The sequence below is a fragment of the Macaca mulatta genome, chromosome 20 (genome assembly GCF_049350105.2).
Source record: "Macaca mulatta isolate MMU2019108-1 chromosome 20, T2T-MMU8v2.0, whole genome shotgun sequence".
Lineage (NCBI taxonomy): Eukaryota > Metazoa > Chordata > Mammalia > Primates > Cercopithecidae > Macaca > Macaca mulatta.
This window is the reverse complement of record NC_133425.1, coordinates 5,537,794-5,555,813: the sequence shown is the minus strand read 5'-3', so window position 1 is coordinate 5,555,813 and position 18,020 is coordinate 5,537,794. Positions and strand designations below refer to the sequence as shown.

The 18,020-nt window shown below is 53.0% G+C and overlaps 1 protein-coding gene across 1 annotated transcript in view; it reads left to right on the top strand.

Moving 5' to 3' along the window:
- The window catches only part of LOC144338319 (uncharacterized), a 46,375-nt gene that overhangs the window by 8,731 nt on the left and 19,624 nt on the right, over positions 1-18,020 (top strand). The window contains exon 6 of the mRNA XM_077987049.1: positions 11,935-12,068. The gene's annotated coding sequence lies outside the window, so the exon portion shown is untranslated. The remainder of the gene's footprint in view (positions 1-11,934; positions 12,069-18,020) is intronic.

The following is an 18,020-nucleotide window of genomic DNA, read 5'->3' as shown; positions in this document are numbered from 1 at the left end:
TATTTTTTAACTTTTATTTTTATTTGTGTAAATAGAGACAGGGCTGGGCACAGTGGCTCATGCCTGTAATCCCAGCACTCTATAAGGCCAAGGCAGGAGGATCAAGAGTTTGAGACCAGCCTGGGCAATAAAATGAGACCCCATCCCTTTTTTTTTTTTTTTAGACGGAGTTTTGCTCTTGTCTCCCAGTCTGGAGTCCGATGGCGCGATCTCGGCTCACTGCAACCTCTGTCTCCTGGGTTCAAGTGATTTCTCCTGCCTAAGCCTCCCGAGTAGCTGGGATTGCAGGTGCTCGCCATTATGCCTGGCTAATTTTTTGTATTATTAATAGAGACGAGATTTCGCCATGTTGCTCAAGCTGGTCCTTAACTCCTGACCTCAGGTGATCCACTTGCCCCGGCCTCCCAAGAGACCACATCTCTTTACAAAAAATAAAAAGTTAGCTGGGCCTGGTGGCACACATCTATAATCCCAGCTACTTGGGAGGCTGAGGTGGAAGGATCACTGGAGCCCAGGAGATCGAGGCTGCAGTGAGCTGTGATCATGCCACTGCACTCTACCCTGAGTGACAGAGCAAGACCCTGTCTAAAAATAATAATAATAGCGTGGCCGGGCGCAGTGGCTCATGTCTGTAATCCCAGCACTTTGAGAGGCCGAGGCGGGCGGATCATGAGGTCAGGAGATCGAGACCATCCTGGCTAACACAGTGAAACCCTGTTTCTACGAAAAATAGAAAAAAATTAGCCGGGCGTGGTGACGGGTTCCTGTAGTCCCAGCTACTTGGGAAGCTGAGGCAGGAGAATGGCGTGAACCCAGGAGGCGGAGTTTGCAGTGAGCCAAGATTGCACCACTGCACTCCAGCCCGGGCGACAGAGCGAGACTGTCTCAAAAAATAAATAAATAAAATAATAATAATAATAATAGGCCGGGCGCGGTGGCTCAAGCCTGTAATCCCAGCACTTTGGGAGGCCGAGGCGGGCGGATCACAAGGTCAGGAGATCGAGACCACAGTGAAACCCCGTCTCTACTAAAAATACAAAAAATTAGCCGGGCGCGGTGGCGGGCGCCTGTAGTCCCAGCTACTCAGGAGGCTGAGGCAGGAGAATGGCGGGAACCCGGGAGGCGGAGCTTGCAGTGAGCCGAGATCGCGCCACTGCACTCCAGCCTGGGCAACAGCGTGAGACTCCGTCTCAAAAAAAAAATAAAAATAATAATAATAATAATAATAGCTGGACGCGGTGGCTCACACCTGTAATCACAGCAATTTGGGAGACTGAGGCGGGCAGATGACCTGAGGTCAGGGTTTGAGATCAGCCTGGCTAACATGGTAAAACCCCATCTCTACTAAAAATACAAAAAGGAGCTGGGAGTGGTGGTGTGCACCTGTAATCCCAGCTACTCAAGAGGCTGAGACAGGAGAATAGCTTGGACCCAGGAGGCGGAGGTTGCAGTGAGCCAAGATAGCGCCACTCCACTCCAGCCTAGGCAACAGAGCAAGACTCTGTCTCAGAAATAATAATAATAACAATAATAATAATAATAATTAGACAAGTGTGTTGACCTGTAGTCCCAGCTACTTGGGAGGTTGAGGCAGAAGGATCACTTGAACCCGGGAGGTGGAGGCTGCAGTGAGCTGAGATTGTGCCACTGTACTCCAGCCTGGATGACAAAGTGAGAATATGTCTCAAAATAATAATAATATTTAGAGACAGATCTCGCCATCTTGCCCAGACTGGTCTTGAACTCCTGGGCTCAAGTGATCCTCCTGCCTCAGCCTCCCAAAGTGCTGGGATTCCAGATGGAGCCATCCCCAGCTCTTTCTCTCTACTGGACATTTTCATTATATTCACGACAACCGCACAGAGAAGTTCACTAACTTGTCCAAGGTTGTATAAGCTAGTAGGAGGCATAGTCCGGATTGCGTTCTCCGTGTGTCTGCAGTCTGAATCCAAAGCTTGTGCTCTCCAACCCACTACTTCCCTGGGGCATCAGGTAGCTGGCAAGATGGGGGACAGGCAGTAGAGACAACCAACAAGGCCAGGCTCTCAGCTGTTTTCTCTAGGTTCTGCTTTTCCAGGAGGCAGCAGCTGCCACTGCAGGAGAGCCAGGCCCCATTTCTCCTTCTAAGTGAACAACAGGCACAGAGGCATGTCCTCCCTCCCTGCCATTGTGCTGGGCGTCCTCCTTTCAGAGTAGGGCCTTTTGGAGGGAGGAGACTCTCAGAGTCTCCCCATTAGATGGTAGGATCCCCAAGGAGAGGGACACTGTCTGCTTTGTCTCCCCCTGCAAGGTCCTGCCCAGGGCCTGGCATGTTGTAATGCTTCCTGAGTATTGCTGATAGATACACTTTGGGGGCTGAACTTCGTCCCCTAATCCTTAACAATAAATATTTATTGAACATCACCTAGGTTCCCATTCATTTTTTTTTTTTCGAGACAGAGTCTTGCTCTGTCGACCAGGCTGGAGTGCATTGGCATGATCTCGTCTCACTGCAATCTCCACCTCCCAGGTTTAAGCAATTCTCCTGCCTCAGCCTCCGGAGTAGCTGGGATTACAGACATACGCCACCACACCCGGCAAATTTTCGTACTTTTAGTAGAAACGGGGTTTCACCATGTTGGCCAGGCTGGTCTCGAACTCCTGACCTCATGATCCGCCCACCTGGGCTTCCCAAAGTGCTGGGATTACAGGCGTGAGTCACTGCGCCTGGCTGGTTCCGATTCATTCTTATCCAACAGATTATTAAGCTCTCCTTTTTTTGAGATAGGGTCTCACTCTATTGCCCAGGCTGGAGTGCAGTGGTGCGATCACGGCTCACTGCAGCCTCGACATCCCAGGCTCAGGTGATCCTGCCACCTCCACCTCCCAAGGAGCTGGGACTACAGGCGTGTGCCACCACACTCACCTGATTTTCCTATTTTCTGTAGAGACAGGGGTCTCACTGTGTTACCCAGGCTAGTTTTGAACTTCTGGGCTCAAGCAATCCTCCTGTCTTAGCCTCATAACAGGCGTGAGCCACCATACGCGGCTGAGACCCTATCTCTTTCTTTTTTGAGTCGGAGTCTTGCTCTGTCACCCAGGCTGGAGTGCAGTGGTATGATCTTGGCTCACTGCAACCTCTGTCTCCCGGGTTGAAGGGATTCTCCTCCCTCAGCCTCCTCAGTAGCTGGGATTACAGGCTTGTGCCACCACACCTGCCTAATTTTTGTATTTTTCCTAGAGATGGGGTTTTGCCATGTTGGCCAGGCTGGTCTCTAACTCCTCACCTCAGGTGATCCGCCCACCTCAGCCTCCCAAAGTGCTAGGATTACAGGCATGAGGCACCATGCCTGGCCCTGAGAACCTATCTCTTAAAAAAAAAAAAAGAAGAAGAAGTAACCCTTGAGACCTACATTGTAGATGTAGCAGAGATGATAGGAACCAGGATGGATAAATGGTGGCAGATCCAGAACTCTGGCCCTTGACCTTGGCCAAGCCCTCTAACCTCTCTGAGCCTCAGTTTCCCCATCTATGAAATGGCAGTCCTCGGGGGCACCTATCACCACTGGCCTCTGTGAGGCTCAGTGGGAAGTGCACAGAAAGGGCTTCCAGCAGCACGTGGCTGGGAGACAGAGCCCCACAAATGGTAGCTATTATGAATGAAGCGGTCCACAGCAAGCAGGGCCCAGGCACAAGGCGTGAGTGATGGAGGGAGTGAGATCAGGATGACTTATCAACCCTGAGCCTGTGGCCTGGCGAGCGTGTCTCTCCATGGGCGCTGGCTGGCTGAGCCTACAGAGCTGGGGCTGTCTGTGGGTGGGGTGTTTATTCTGGGAAGCGGCCCTGGCTGCTCTTCATTCCCCGCCCCAGGGAGAAAGGAGGGGTTCAAGTCAGAACCCAAGCCACGCTGGGCCTGGCATGTACAACACAGCGCCACCTGCCCGCAGGGCCCAGAGCTGAAAATGCCCGGGAGGTGCAGCCCCAGGGGCCCGACTGGGTCTTGCAGATGTGAGACACTGCCAGGGTGACCCACCTGACTCTCCAAGAACCTGACCTGCAAAACCTGAAATGCTCAGCGTTTGGAAGTCTAGAGACTGGGTCCTGCATCCCAGGGCAGGGACAGGATGGGACGCCTGGGCTGGGGGGAGAGTTATATCAGAGGTGGGGATGTCCCCGGTGGTAGCGCTGTCACGCTTGGGCTCCTTCATCAGAGGCTTGCTTCATGGAAGCCATGTGAGCTATGCAGTTGCACAGGGCTGGCCCTTAGAAGGGCCTGACAGTGGTTGAATGTTCTGCTGTCACCATCTTGAAATTCTTAATCATTTTAGAACATGGCCCGCAAATTTTCATTTTAAATTATGTAGCCTGTCCTGCCTTCGTGGTTTCGTTTCTCCTAGCACGTAGCTTCTCCCTCCCATCAGGGCCCACAGACCCAACCCTCAGCCACATCCAGCAAGACAGGAGTGCCTTAGGTAAGCCTCATTTCCTGAAAGGTGGTGGGAGACATGCACCTGCCCCCCCCCAAACCCAGCAGGACCAACCTTTCTGGAAAACCCGAAGCCTGCTGTGTGATGTGGGTGAGTCACTCAACAGCTCTGAGCTTCTTGGTATCATAATATTGCACAGATCTTTGGGAAGTTTAAAAGAGGTAGTTTTGGGCCGGGCCCTGTGGCTCATACCTGTAATCACAGCACTTTGGGAGGCCAAGGCAGGTGGATCCCTTGGGGTCAGGAGTTCGAGACCAGCCTGGCCAACATCGTGAGACCCGGTCTCTACTAAAAATACAAAAATTAGCTGGGCATGGTGGCACGTGCCTGTAATCCCAGCTATTCAGGAGGCTGAGGCATGAGAATCGCTTGAAACCAGGAGGCAGAGGTTGCAGTGAGCTGAACTGTACCACTGAACTCCAGCCTGGGTGACAGAGTGAGACTCCATCGCAAAATAAATCAATAAAAAGTAAAAGAGGTAGTTTTGGTGGGGCACAGTAGCTCATGCCTATAGTTCCAGCACTTTAGGAGGCCAACGCAGGAGGATTGCTTGAACCCAGGAGTTCGAGACCAGCCTGGGCAACACACTGAGATCCTGTTCTCTATCTCTACAAGAAATTATTAGCTGGTCGTGGTGGTGCACGCCTGTAGTCACAGCTACTTGGACAGCTGAGGCTGGAGGATTGCTTGAACCCAGGAGATGGAGGCTGCAGTGAGCCGAGATTGTGCCACTGAACTCCAGCCTGGGGGACGGAGTGAGACCCAGTCTCAAAAAAAAAGGCTGGTCACGGTGGCTCACGCCTGTAATCCCAGCATTTTGGGAGGCTGAGGCAGGCAGATCACCTGAGATCAGGAGTTGGAGACCAGCCTAACCAAAATGGAAAAACCCCGTCTCTACTAAAAATACAAAATTAGCTGGGCGTGGTGGCGCATGCCTGTAATCCCAGGTACTTGGTTTTTTGTGGGGTTTTTTTTTTTTTTTTTTTTTTTTTTTTTTTGAGACAGAGTCTCGCTCTGCCGCCCAGGCTGGAGTGCAGTGGCGTGATCTTGGCTCACTGCAAGCTCCGCCTCCCGGGTTCACGCCATTCTCCTGCCTCAGCCTCCCGAGTAGCTGGGACTACAGGCGCCCGCCACCTCGCCCGGCTAGTTTTTTTGTATTTTTTAGTAGAGACGGGGTTTCACTGTGTCAGCCAGGATGGTCTCGATCTCCTGACCTCGTGATCCGCCCGTCTCGGCCTCCCAAAGTGCTGGGATTACAGGCTTGAGCCACCGCGCCCGGCCTTTTTGTGTTTTTTGTTGTTGTTGTTGTTGTTGTTTTTGAGACAGAGTCGCTCTGTCGCCCAGGCTGGAGTGCTGTGGCGGGATCTCAGCTCACTGCAAGCTCCGCCCCCCGGGTTTACGCCATTCTCCTGCCTCAGCCTCCCGAGTAGCTGGGACTACAGACGCCCGCCACCTCGTCCCGCTAGTTTTTTGTATTTTTTAGTAGAGACGGGGTTTCACCGTGTTAGCCAGGATGGTCTGGATCTCCTGACCTCGTGATCCGCCCGTCTCGGCCTCCCAAAGTGCTGGGATTACAGGCTTGAGCCACCGCGCCCGGCAATCCCAGGTTCTTGTAATCCCAAGGAGAATCGCTTGAACCTGGGAGGCAGAGGTTGCGATGGGCCAAGATCGTGACATTGCACTCCGGCCTGAGCAACAAGACTGAAACTCCATCTCAAAAAATAAATAAATAAATAATATAAAAATAAAAGAGAGGCCGGGCGCGGTGGCTCAAGCCTGTAATCCCAGCACTTTGGGAGGCCGAGGCGGGCGGATCACAAGGTCAGGAGATCGAGACCACAGTGAAACCCCGTCTCTACTAAAAATACAAAAAATTAGCCGGGCGCGGTGGCGGGCGCCTGTAGTCCTAGCTACTCAGGAGGCTGAGGCAGGAGAATGGCGTGAACCCAGGAGGCGGAGCTTGCAGTGAGCCGAGATCGCGCCACTGCACTCCACCCTGGGCAACAGCGTGAGACTCCGTCTCAAAAAATAAAAAATAAAAATAAAAGAGGTAGTTTTATATGAATGGCACAGTTCCTGACGCAGAATAAACGTTTAGGAAGTTAGAGCTATTATTATGTTTAAAAGATGAGGATTATTGGCCAGGAGCAGTGGCTCACGCCTTTAAATCCCAGCACTTTGGGAGGCCGAGGCGGGCAGATCACGAGGTCAGGAGTTCGAGACCAGCCTTGCCAACATAGTGAAATCCCGTCTCTACTAAAAATACAAAAATTAGCTGGGCAGGGTGGTACGCGCCTGTAGTCCCAGCTACTCGGGAGGCTGAGGCAGGAGAATCACTTGAACCCAGAGGCGGAGATCGTGGTGGGCTGAGATGGAGCCACTGTACTCCAGCCTGGGCAACAGAGCGAGACTCCAACTCAAAAAAGAAAAAAAAAATTAAGATTATTGCAGGACTGGGCGCGGTGTCTGACGCCTGTAATCCCAGCACTTTGGGAGGCCGAGGCGGGCGGATCACGAAGTCAGGAGTTCAAAACCAGCCTGACCAACATGGTGAAACTCCATCTCTACTAAAAATACAAAAATTAGCCGGACGTGTTGGCGCGCGCCTGTGATCCCTGCTACTCGGGAGGCTGAGGGAGGAGAATCGCTTGAACCCCAGAGGCGGAGGTTGCAGTGAACCAAGATCGCGCCATTGCACTCAGGCTCTGGGCGACAGAGGAAGACTCTGTCTCGGGGGAAAAAAAAAGATTATTGCAGGCGCTAACTTGGAGGAAAAGGGGTCCGCCCGGGATCCCTGAGGACCTGCGGGGGGGGGAGGAGCCGTCCTTCCCCTGGCCCCGCCCCTCCTGCCCTCCTGCCTTCCTTAGGAGGAGACCCCCCCAGGGCAGGGACAAGGGGGCGGAGAAGCGGGAGCGACACATTTTTGAGTCGTGACCAAGTGGAAACTCCCTCCCCGAGGCGGAAGCCGGGGGCGCCCCACTGGGGCCCAAGCCTCCGCCGGGGCGGGATTCCAGGCCGGGGGCGGGGGGCCGCCGGCGACCCGGGCCCCGCCTCTCGCCCCCCTCATGAATATGAATAAGCCGGCTAGGGAGCGGAAGTGCGAGGCGGCCCCAGCCGGGCGGGCTCTGCCACTGACTGCGGGGGCTCGAGGCCGGGGGCGTGGTCTGGCCCGGACGCCCCGCCCCTACACCCACGCGGGGCCTCCTTCCGGCCGGCGGGCCCCGGACGTGACCTCGAGGGCGCGCGCTGGGAGCCGCCCGACGGGGCGCAGACAGCACCCTCCTGGCGTCGGCGCCCGCAGTCATTCTTTCCAACGCTGGGGACACGGGAGTCAGAAATGAAACAGCCCTGTCCTCGTGGGGCTTACGTTCAGGCGCAAGGGCCACCAGTCGAATTGGGAAACCGCCTCGGATGTCACATGAGCGCCCAGGGAAGACAGGGCAGGGTCTCGCTGGGGAGGTGACTTGAGTCAAGACTCAAAGGAAGGAAGCGAGGGAGCAAGCCATGCGAAGAACTAACGAAGGAACATTCCAGAAAGATTTCACATCGCAGGCCTAAGGTCCAGGGGCAGCAGGCATTGAGGCTGATGTGGCTGGATTGGAGAGAAAGAGGAATTAAAAGGATGGAATAATGACAATAATGGCTCACATTTTTTAGCAAGAGGTGGGTTCACTACCTGTCTATCATTATCTGGGGGAAAATTAGGCTCAGGGAGGTAAAATAATTTGCCCAAGGTCACACAGCTTGTAAATGGCCAGACCAGCATTGGAACCCAAGGGGACGGATGTCTGAAACACACCCGGGAGTCCCCAGGTGGGATGACCTTGACCAAGACAGGCCCTTTACCCCGTGCCTCAGTTTCATCCCAAATAGCTGCCTGAAGGCAGCCTAAAACCAGGGCACAGAGCAAGGATGTAGCTGAGTCTTCATGACATCTGTTCTCCTGGGAGATGCTTTTGTTGTCTGGGAAGCACTTGTCACCTCTCCAGGCTCTGGAGCAGGTACAAGTGGCTTCGGGGAGGAAGGGCGGGAGCCGGGAAGAGGCTGCTTCTGGTGGCTTGGGGAGAGAGGGAGTGAGTGGGGGGCCCGGGCTGGCTGAGTGCTTTGGAGCATAACAAAGGCAGTGTCAGCCAGTCAGCTATGTCCACTGCTAGTAACCGTGCAGGCAGCATCCCCCGCCGTCCCTCTGAGCCTGGAGAGACTGAAACACACACAGCCAGCACACCTGCTGCCCAGGTGAGGGGTAGAAGGCCTGGGGGTTGCCAGTCTGGGCTCTGCCGCGAGAAAGTGACTTTTCTGCAGTGGGAAGCGGGGAGGAAGTGCTTGCACCCTCCTGCAAAGCTGTTTCTGCCTCTGGATCCACGGTGCTGAGGCCTGAGGGCTCTCATGGGTACGGGCCTGGTGAGTCATCTAGAATTTGCCCCTTCCCCAGCCTGGTGCAGCCTCTAGTCTCCGCCTTTAGGCTCTGATGTAAACTGAGACTGGGTCAGGAGTGGGACCCATCCTCCGTGTTTGAGGAGCTGGGCTATTACATGAGCCCCTACCTCAGGTTGCTAGTGAGTCAAAGGTCCTGGTGGGACCAGACCAAAATGGAACCTACTATCGGGCCCATTTTGAGAGGGGTGACACAGGTTAAGAGTACATGCACACACAGCTCTAAAGTAGCAGAGATGGCATTCAAGTCCAAAGCCTTTGACTCCAGGACGGGCACAGTGGCTCACACCTGTAATTTCAGCACTTTGGGAGGCCGAGGTGGAAGGATCTCCTAAACCCAGGAGTTCAAGACCAGCATGGGCAACATAGTAAGACCTTATCTCTGTTAGCTGGGCATGATGGCACACAGCTGTGGTCCCAGCTACTCCGGAGGCTGAAGCAAGAGAATTGCTTGAACCTGGGAGGCAAATGTTGCAGTGAGCGGACAGAGCAAGATTCCATCTCAAAACAAACAATCAAAAACACTAGTCTTGCCCAGTGAGGTGGCTCACGCCTGTAATCCCAGCACTTTAGGAGGCCGCGGCGGGCGGACCACCTGAGGTCAGGAGTTCCAGACCAGCCTGGCCAACATGGTGAAACCCCTTCTCTACTAAAAATACAAAAATTTGCTGGGCATGATGGCAGGTGCCTGTAATTCCAGCTACTTGGGAGGCTGAGGCAGGAGAATCCCTTGAACCTGGGAGGTAGAAGTTGCAGTAAGCCGAGACCGTGCTATTGCACTCCAGCCTGGGAAACAAGAGTGGAACTCGGTCCCCAAAAGCAAAAAAAACACTAGTCTCAAGCCACAACCATGTCTCCAACCTCCCCAGCCAGGTTTCTCAAAACAGGGGGCTACATGAGGTCACCCACTCCTGCCGAACTCCAGGCGGGCTTCCTCATCCCTTGCTCTATCCTAAACTGTTCCTTAAGTGACACTTCACTTCCTGTCGTCCTCCAAGCTGAGACCCCACCAGCGGCTGACTTTTCCTTTGTGGTTCCACCCACTTCCTAAATCCCTCTAGGGGCTGGGCACAGTGGCTCACTCCTGTAATCCCAGCACTTTGGGAGGCCAAGGCATGTGGATCACGAGGTTAGGAAATCGAGACCATGGTGAAACGCAGTCTCTACTAAAAATAAAAAAAAAAATTAGCCGGGCGTGGTGGCGGGCACCTGTAGTCCCAGCTACTGGGGAGGCTAAGGCAGGAGAATGGCATGAACCCGGGAGGCGGAGCTTGCAGTGAGCCGAGATCACGCCACTGCACTCCAGCCTGAGCGACAGAGCGAGACTCCGCCTCAAAAAAAAAAAAAAAGAAAGAAATCCCTCTAGGGTCCTGCCTTTCTGCCTGTAACCCCTAAAACCGAATACTCCTGAAAGTTTTGTGCTGGGAACCCCTTTCCTTGACACTTTAACTCAGTAGAAGAGGCAAAAGTGAGGGGAACCCCGATCTCTGAGTTCCCCACATATTTATTATTATTATTATTATTTTTGAGATGGAATTTTGCTGTTTTTGCCCAATCTGGAATGCAATGGCGTGATCTCAGCTCACTGCAACCTCCACCTCCCGGGTTCAAGTGATTCTCCCACCCTAGCCTCCCGAGTAGCTGGGATCACAGGCACCCACCACCATACCAAACTAATTTTGTATTTTTAGTTGAGACGGGATTTCACCGTGTCGCCCAGGCTGGTCTCGAACTCCTCAGGTGATCCGCCCTTGGCTTCCCAAAGTACTGGGATTGCAGGTGTGAGCCACTGTGCCCGGCTCAGAGTTCCCCATATTTATACTTGGCCTCCAGGGCACACTGGCCTCCATTTTTAGGGACTTACTTGGTATCTGCCCTTGGGTAACCCACTGGAGCTTTCCAAATGGACTCTTTGATTGGAGGGGAATCTGGTTACACCTGTCACCCTAGGATGGACCAGCAGGGTCCGTCTTGAGGCTGCACTGGAGGATAGAGGAAAAAGGGGCATATTTAAGAGTCCCACTGAGTAGCCAGGTTTCTCTGCTGGAAATTCCTGCCTTGTTTTCCTTTCCGCAGTAAAACTAGGAGAGCTGCCTCATTTTCCTGAACCCTGAGCCCTTAGCCCCTGCCCCTACCCCTGTTGGTTCTAGCACTCAGGCTTTCGGCCTCGGGGTTGCGTTGCACCATCCCCTTCCCCCAACCCAGGCAAGTTCGCTTCTGCTTCTATCCGTCTCCCTTGCCCAGCCCTCGTTAGCAGGCTCTGACACTTCTCAGCATCTTGTGCACTTTGCAGAGAACTGACATGTGAGCTGTGCCCAGGGACATCTGCTGAATGGGCGGGTCCCCTGCCGGACCAGCCCATCTGTCCCTCACTCAGTGTTCCTTCTGAGCTGAAGCTGCCCAGCATCCCCCATCTGTGTGAGTGTTCACACAGCACTGGCCAAAACCCTGTCGAGAATCACGTGATTCAGATCCTGGTTTTGCCCCTGTCAGCTTTAGGACAAGACAGATTTCTTTTTCTTTTTATCTCCTGAGATAGGCCTCACTCTATCGCCCAGGCTGGAGTGCAATGCTGCGATCTCGGCTCCCTGCAGCCTCAGCCTTCGGGACTCTAGCAATCCTCCCACCTCAGCCTCCCAAGTAGCTAGGATTATAGGTGCACACCACCATGCTCAGCTATTTTTTTACTTTTATATTTAGTAAAGACAGGGTCTCACTGTGTTTCCCAGGCTGGTCTCAAATTCCTGGCCCCAAGTGATCCTCCCGCCTTGACCTCCCAAAGTGCTGGGATTACAGGCATGAGCCACCACACCTAGCTACCCAACAGATTTCTTTCTTTTTTTTTTTTTGAGACAGAGTCTCACTCTGTCGCCCAGGCTGGAGTGCAGTGGCGCCATCTCCGCTCACTGCAAGCTCCGCCTCCTCCCAGGTTAACGCCATTCTCCTGCCTCAGCCTCCCTAGAAGCTGGGACTACAGGCGCCCGCCACCATGCCCGGCTAATTTTTTCTTTTTTTTTTTTTTTTGCATTTTCAGTAGGGACGGGGTTTCACCGTGTTCGCCAGGATGGTCTCGATCTCCTGACCTCGTGATCCGCGGGCCTCGGCCTCCCAAAGTTCTGGGATTACAGGCGTGAGCCACCGCGCCGGGCCCCCAACAGATTTCTTGAGGTGAGTTTTAGTTTCCTGGCATGGTATTGGCTATGCAACTTCATCTGTAATGTCCTTGGCAAACAGTATAACTTGTTTTGTATTACTGTGTTTAATCCTCAAAATCACCCTACCAAGTAGATTGTCACAATCAGGCCTGTTTTGTGGATGATGAGAGGCAGGCTTGGAGAAGTCACGTGGTTCATCCAAGAATGCAAAGCTGCAAAGTAGTGGAGGTGGGGTTCAAGTCCTGTCGGTTTCACCACTGAGCGCCTCGCCATTCCCTGCCATCCTCTCTTGATTGTGATACTTCTTTTTTTTTTTTTTTTTTGAGATGGAGTCTCACTCTGTCTCCCAGGCGGGAGTGCAATGGTGCGATCGCGGTTCACTGCAACCTCCACCTCCCAGGTTCAAGTGATTCTCCTGCCTCAGCCTCTGGAGTAGCTGGGACTACAGGTGCCCGCCACCACACCCGGCTACTATTTTTGTATTTTTTTAGTAGAGACAGGGTTTCACCATGTTAGCCAGGATGGTCTCGATCTCCTGACCTCGTGATCCGCCCACCTCGGCCTCCCAAAGTCCTGGGATTACAGTCGTGAGCCATCGCACCTGACTTTTAGGCCAGCTAGTTTTAAGGTGCTCCTCTGAGTAGGGAGAACTGGGGGTCATGCAGGGGGGTGCCTCAGTGAATCTGGACAGAGTGTGGTGCTGTTGGGAGCCTGCAGCCCCTTTCAAACAGTCTGGTTCCTTGAAAGGTTAAATGTGGAGGCCGGCCACGGTGGCTCAGGCTTGTAATCCCAGCCGAGGCAGGCGGATCACTTGAGGTCAGGAGTTGGAGACCAGCCTGAACAACAGGGCGAAACCCTGCCTCGATGAAAAAAAAAAAAAAAAAAGAGGCTGGGTGCGGTGGCTCAAGCCTGTAATCCCAGCACTTTGGGAGGCCGAGACGGGCAGATCCCGAGATCAGGAGATTGAGACCATCCTGGCTAACATGGTGAAACCCCGTCTCTACTAAAAAATACAAAAAACTAGCCGGACACGGTGAAACCCCGTCTCTACTAAAAAATACAAAAAACTAGCCGGGCAAGGTGGCGGCGCCTGTAGTCCACCTACTCAGGAGGCTGAGGCAGGAGAATGGCATAAACCCGGGAGGCGGAGCTTGTAGTGAGCTGAGATCCGGCCACTGCACTCCAGCCTGGGCGACAGAGTGAGACTCCGTCTCATAAAAAAAAAAAAAAACTAGCCGGGCGCAGTGGCGGGCGCCTGTAGTCCCAGCTACTCGGGAGGCTGAGGCAGGAGAATGGCGTAAACCCGGGAGGTGGAGCTTGCAGTGAACTGAGATCCGGCCACTGCACTCCAGCCTGGGTGACAGAGCGAGACTCCATCTCAAAAAAAAAGAAACAAAACAATTAGCTGGGTGTGGTAGTGGGAGCCTGTAGTCCCAGCTACTCAGGAGGCTGAGGCAGGGGGATCCTTTGAATCTGGGAAGCGGAGGTTGCAGTGAGCTGAAATCAGGCCACTGTACTCCAGTCAGGGCGACAGAGTGAGACTGCATCTCAAAAACAACAAAAAAGTTAAACATGGGGTGACCATATGACGCAGCAGTGCCCCTCCTAGGTATATACCGTGTATATCCAAGAGGAATAGAAACATATCTGCACAAAAATTTGCATGGGAATGTTCAGAGCAGCATTATTCGTAAGAGCCAAAAAGTGGAAACAACTCATGTATCCGTCACCTGATGGATGGATAAATCAACCGTGATGTCTCCAAACAGCAGATTATGATTCAGCCATAAAAAGGAATGAAGCGGCCGGGCGTGGTGGCTCACGCCTGTAATCCCAGCACTTTGGGAGGCCAGGCCAGCAGATCACGAGGTCAGAAGATTGAGACCATCCTGGCCAATAAGAACGGTGAAACCTTGTCTCTAAAAAAATTAGCCAGGCGTGATGGCACATGCCTCTAGACCCAGCTACTTGGGAGGCTGAGGCAGGAGAACTGCTTGAACCCGGGAGGCGGAGGCCACGGCACTCCAACCTGGGTGACAGAGCGAGACTCCATCTCAAAAAAAAAAATGGGAACGAAGCACCAATACATACTACAACATGGATGACCCTTGAAAGCATTATGCCCAGTGACAAACCAGACACACAGGACTGCGTATTGTGTTTCTGTTCATATGAAATTTCCAGAATAAGCAAATCCATAGAGACAGGAAGTAGATTAAGGGCTGGAGGCAGTGGCTCACAGCTACAGGCACGAGCAGTTTGGAAAGCTAGGGCAGGAGGATCACTTGAGACCAGGAGTTCAAGACCAGCCTGAGCAACAGAGTGAGACCCCCTATCTAAAAATAAAATAAAATTAGCTGAGTGTGGTGGCGCCCACCTGTAGTCCCAGCTCCTCTGGAGACTGAGAGGGGAGGATAGCTTGACCCTAAGAGGTAGAGGCTACAGTGAGCAATGATCAAACCACTGAACTCCAGCCTGGGCAACACAGTGAGACCCTGTCTCTAAAAATAAATAAATTAAAAAGATAAAAGAGAGTAGCTTAGGGGTTGCCTGGGGTTGGGAGTGGTGACCCAGCATTGGGGAATGACGCCAAATGGAGTTTCTTTTTGGGGTAATGAAAATATTCCAAAATTGGTCAGGCGCAGTGGCTCTTGCCTGTAATCCAAGCACTTTTGGGAGGCCAAGGCAGGTGGATCACTTGCTGTCAGGGGTTTGAGACCAGCCTGGCTAACACGGTGAAACCCCGTCTCTACTAAAAGTACAAAAAATTAGCCGGGCATGGTGGTGCTCACCTATAGTCCCAGCTACTTGGGAGGCTGAGGCGGGAGAATCGCTTGAATCCAGGAGACAGAGCTTGCAGTGAGCTGAGATCGTGCCACTGCACTCCAGCCTGGGTGACAGAGTGAGACTCCGTCTCAAAAAAAAAAACAAAAAGAAAGTATTCCAAAATTGTGGTTATGGATGCACAAATCTGTGAATATTTAAAAACAACTGAATCATCTACTGTGGGGTAATTGTAAAGTGGTGTAAAGGGGTGAATTATATGGATTATATCTCACTAAAGGTCTTTTTTTTCTTTTCTTTTTTTTTTTTTTTGAGATGGAGTCTCGCTCTGTCATCCAGGCTGGAGTGCAGTGGCGCGATCTTGGCTCACTGCAAGCTCCACCTCCAGGTTCATGCCATTCTCCTGCCTCAGCCTCCCAAGTCGCTGGGACTACAGGCGCCCGCCACCACGCCTGGCTAATTTTTTGTATTTTTAGTAGAGATGGGGTTTCACCGTGTTAGCCAGTATGGTCTCGATCTCCTGACCTCGTGATCCACCCGCGTCGGCCTCCCAAAGTGTTGGGATTACAGGCATGAGCCACCACGCCCAGCCTCACTAAAGGTCTTATAAAAAAAAATTAGCTAGATTCCCGGCTTCAGTGACAAAAGAAGGCAGGAGAAGAGGACCCAAGAACTTTCTGACTGGAGAAAATATTTTTGGGTTATATTTCTGTAATTCTGGTGAAACGATTACAGAAGTGATGGGATAGAGGAGATTTCTTTAAAAATATATTTTTTTTAATTTAGTAGAGATGAGATCTTGCTATATTGCCCAGGCTGGTCTTGAACTCCCGGACTCAAGCAATCCTCCTGCCTGGGCCTCCCAGAGCTCGGGGATTACAGGTGTGCACACCCACGACCACCCGATAGAGGAGGTTTCTATTCATCCTTCAGGTCTCAGGTTATAAGTTACCCCAAGAGAAGCCTCCCCCACCCCATAACTCTCCCTCTGTCACTTTGTCACATATCTGAGCCCTTGTTTCTTCCTTTTTTTGAAATGAAGTCTTGTTCCGTTGCCAGGCTGGAGTGCAGTGGCGTGATCTCGACTCACTACAATCGCCGCCTCTTGGGTTCAAGCGATTCTCCTGCCTCAGCCTCCAGAGTAGCTGGGATTACAGGCACACACCACCACACCCAGCTAATTTTTGTGTTTTTAGTAGAGACGGGGTTTCACCATGTTGGCCAGGGTGGTCTCCATCTTCTGACCTCGTGATCTGCCAGCCTCAGCCTCCCAAAATGCTGGGATTACAGGCATGAGCCACTGCGACCGGCCTGTTTCTTCCTTTTATAGCCCTTCCCACACTTGGAATTCTTTTCTGCCTCTGGACCTGATTTTGTTTGGCTCTTGCCCAGCTGAGTTCCATGAGGTTAGGGGCTTGTGTGTATCTTGTCTGCCACATAATAGGTGCTCAGTGCACACCTGTTGAATGGATGGACCATAGATATATTGATAACAGCTGTGAGCGGTTGGGAGCGAGTGAGCAGAGCAGGGCTGCTCACGGTGTCTCCAGCCCCAGTGGCTTTCTCTCTCTCTGTTCCAGTTCCAGGAGAAAGTCTCTGGAAAGGAAGCCCGAAGTCGGGTCTGGCTGGGAAGAGGTGGGGGCTGGGGCGGGTGCGGGTGCTGGGGCCGGGAGGAAGTCTGCAGCCAGGCTGCTGAGGGTGTGGCGTCTGTGTGTGCACCTTTGGAATGTGGCTGATTCACTCTGAGGGGAGCCATATGCTGCCGCCACCGCCTCAGATCTGACATCTGGAGGCTGAATTCCAGGAGGAGAGAGACAGATTCCTGCAAGCAGATGCCAACTTTGAAGGTCAAAGGGAGCAATGGAACTGCTTTAGGAGGGGGTGAGAGGGTCCAACACTCCATCCCGGGGCTGGGAGGGAGGTGAGGCCCCCTCCCCAGACTTGCCCTAGCCCCTGATCTACCAGAGCCTCTATGGGGACAGCTGGTGGGGCCAGGCAGAGAGCATGAGCTCAGCCTTCAGACCTGGATTCAAAGACCAGTTCCTGGGCCAGGCACAGTGGCCCATGCCTGTAATCCCAGCACTTTTGGAAGCTGAGGTGGGAGGATCACTTGAACCTAGAAGTTTGAGACCAGTCTGGGCAACATAGTGAGACCCCATCTCTACAAAGAAATAGAAAAATTAGCCAGGTGTGGTGGTGGGGGCCTGTAGTCCCAGCTACTCCTGAGGCAGGAGGATTGCTTGAGCCCAGGAGGTAGAGGCTGCAGTGAGCCAAGATTGCACCACTGCACTCCAGCCTGGGTGACAGAGCGAGACCCCATCTCAAAAATAAATAAATAAATAAATAAAAGACAGACCAGTTCCTTGACAGCTCGTGTAACTGCAGAGGCCGAGGGTCTAGCTGGGTCCAGTGCTCACAGGAACACTGGCTTGCATCTCCTGGCCAAGTTTCCTCCATGTTTGCTTTGCTCTCGGGCCAGCGCTTCCTGAGAGGCCCTGTCACAGGCCCATGAACCTCTAGCTTGTGTCCCCCACGGATTCCGCAGAATCCTACGCTTGCCTCTCTTTGGCCGGAGCTGGGTCCCAGCCTAGCCCTGTAGCGATCACCGTACTCCTGATGGGACGGGCCTGGGTCAGGAGCCTGCCCAGCACAGGGCTGATACCCCTGTAGCCCCATGGAGCAAATGGAAATGAGGGGCGCTGTCCCTTAAAAGAACCACACCGGCCGGGCGTGGTGGCTCATGCTTGGAATCCCAGCACTTTGGGAGGCCGAGGTGGGAGGATTGATTGATCCCAGGAGTTGGAGACCAGCCTGGGCAACAGAGCGAGACTCCGTCTCAAAAAAATTTTTTTGTGTGTGTGTAGACGGGGTCTCACTGTGTTGCCCAGGCTGGAGCACAGTGGCATCATCTTGGCTCACTGCAAGCTCCACCTCCTGGGTTCATGCCATTCTCCTGCCTCAGCCTCCTGAGTAGCTGGGACTACAGGCGCCTGCCACCACGTCCAGCTAATTTTTTTGTATTTTCAAAAAATTTTTTAAAAATTAGATGAGCATAGTGGTGTGCTCCTGTAGTCCCAGCTACTTGGGAAACTGAGGCAGGAAGATGGCTTTAACCCAGGAGGTTAAGGCTTCAGTGAGCCTTGATCGCACCACTGCATTCCAGCCTGGTCGACAGAGCAAG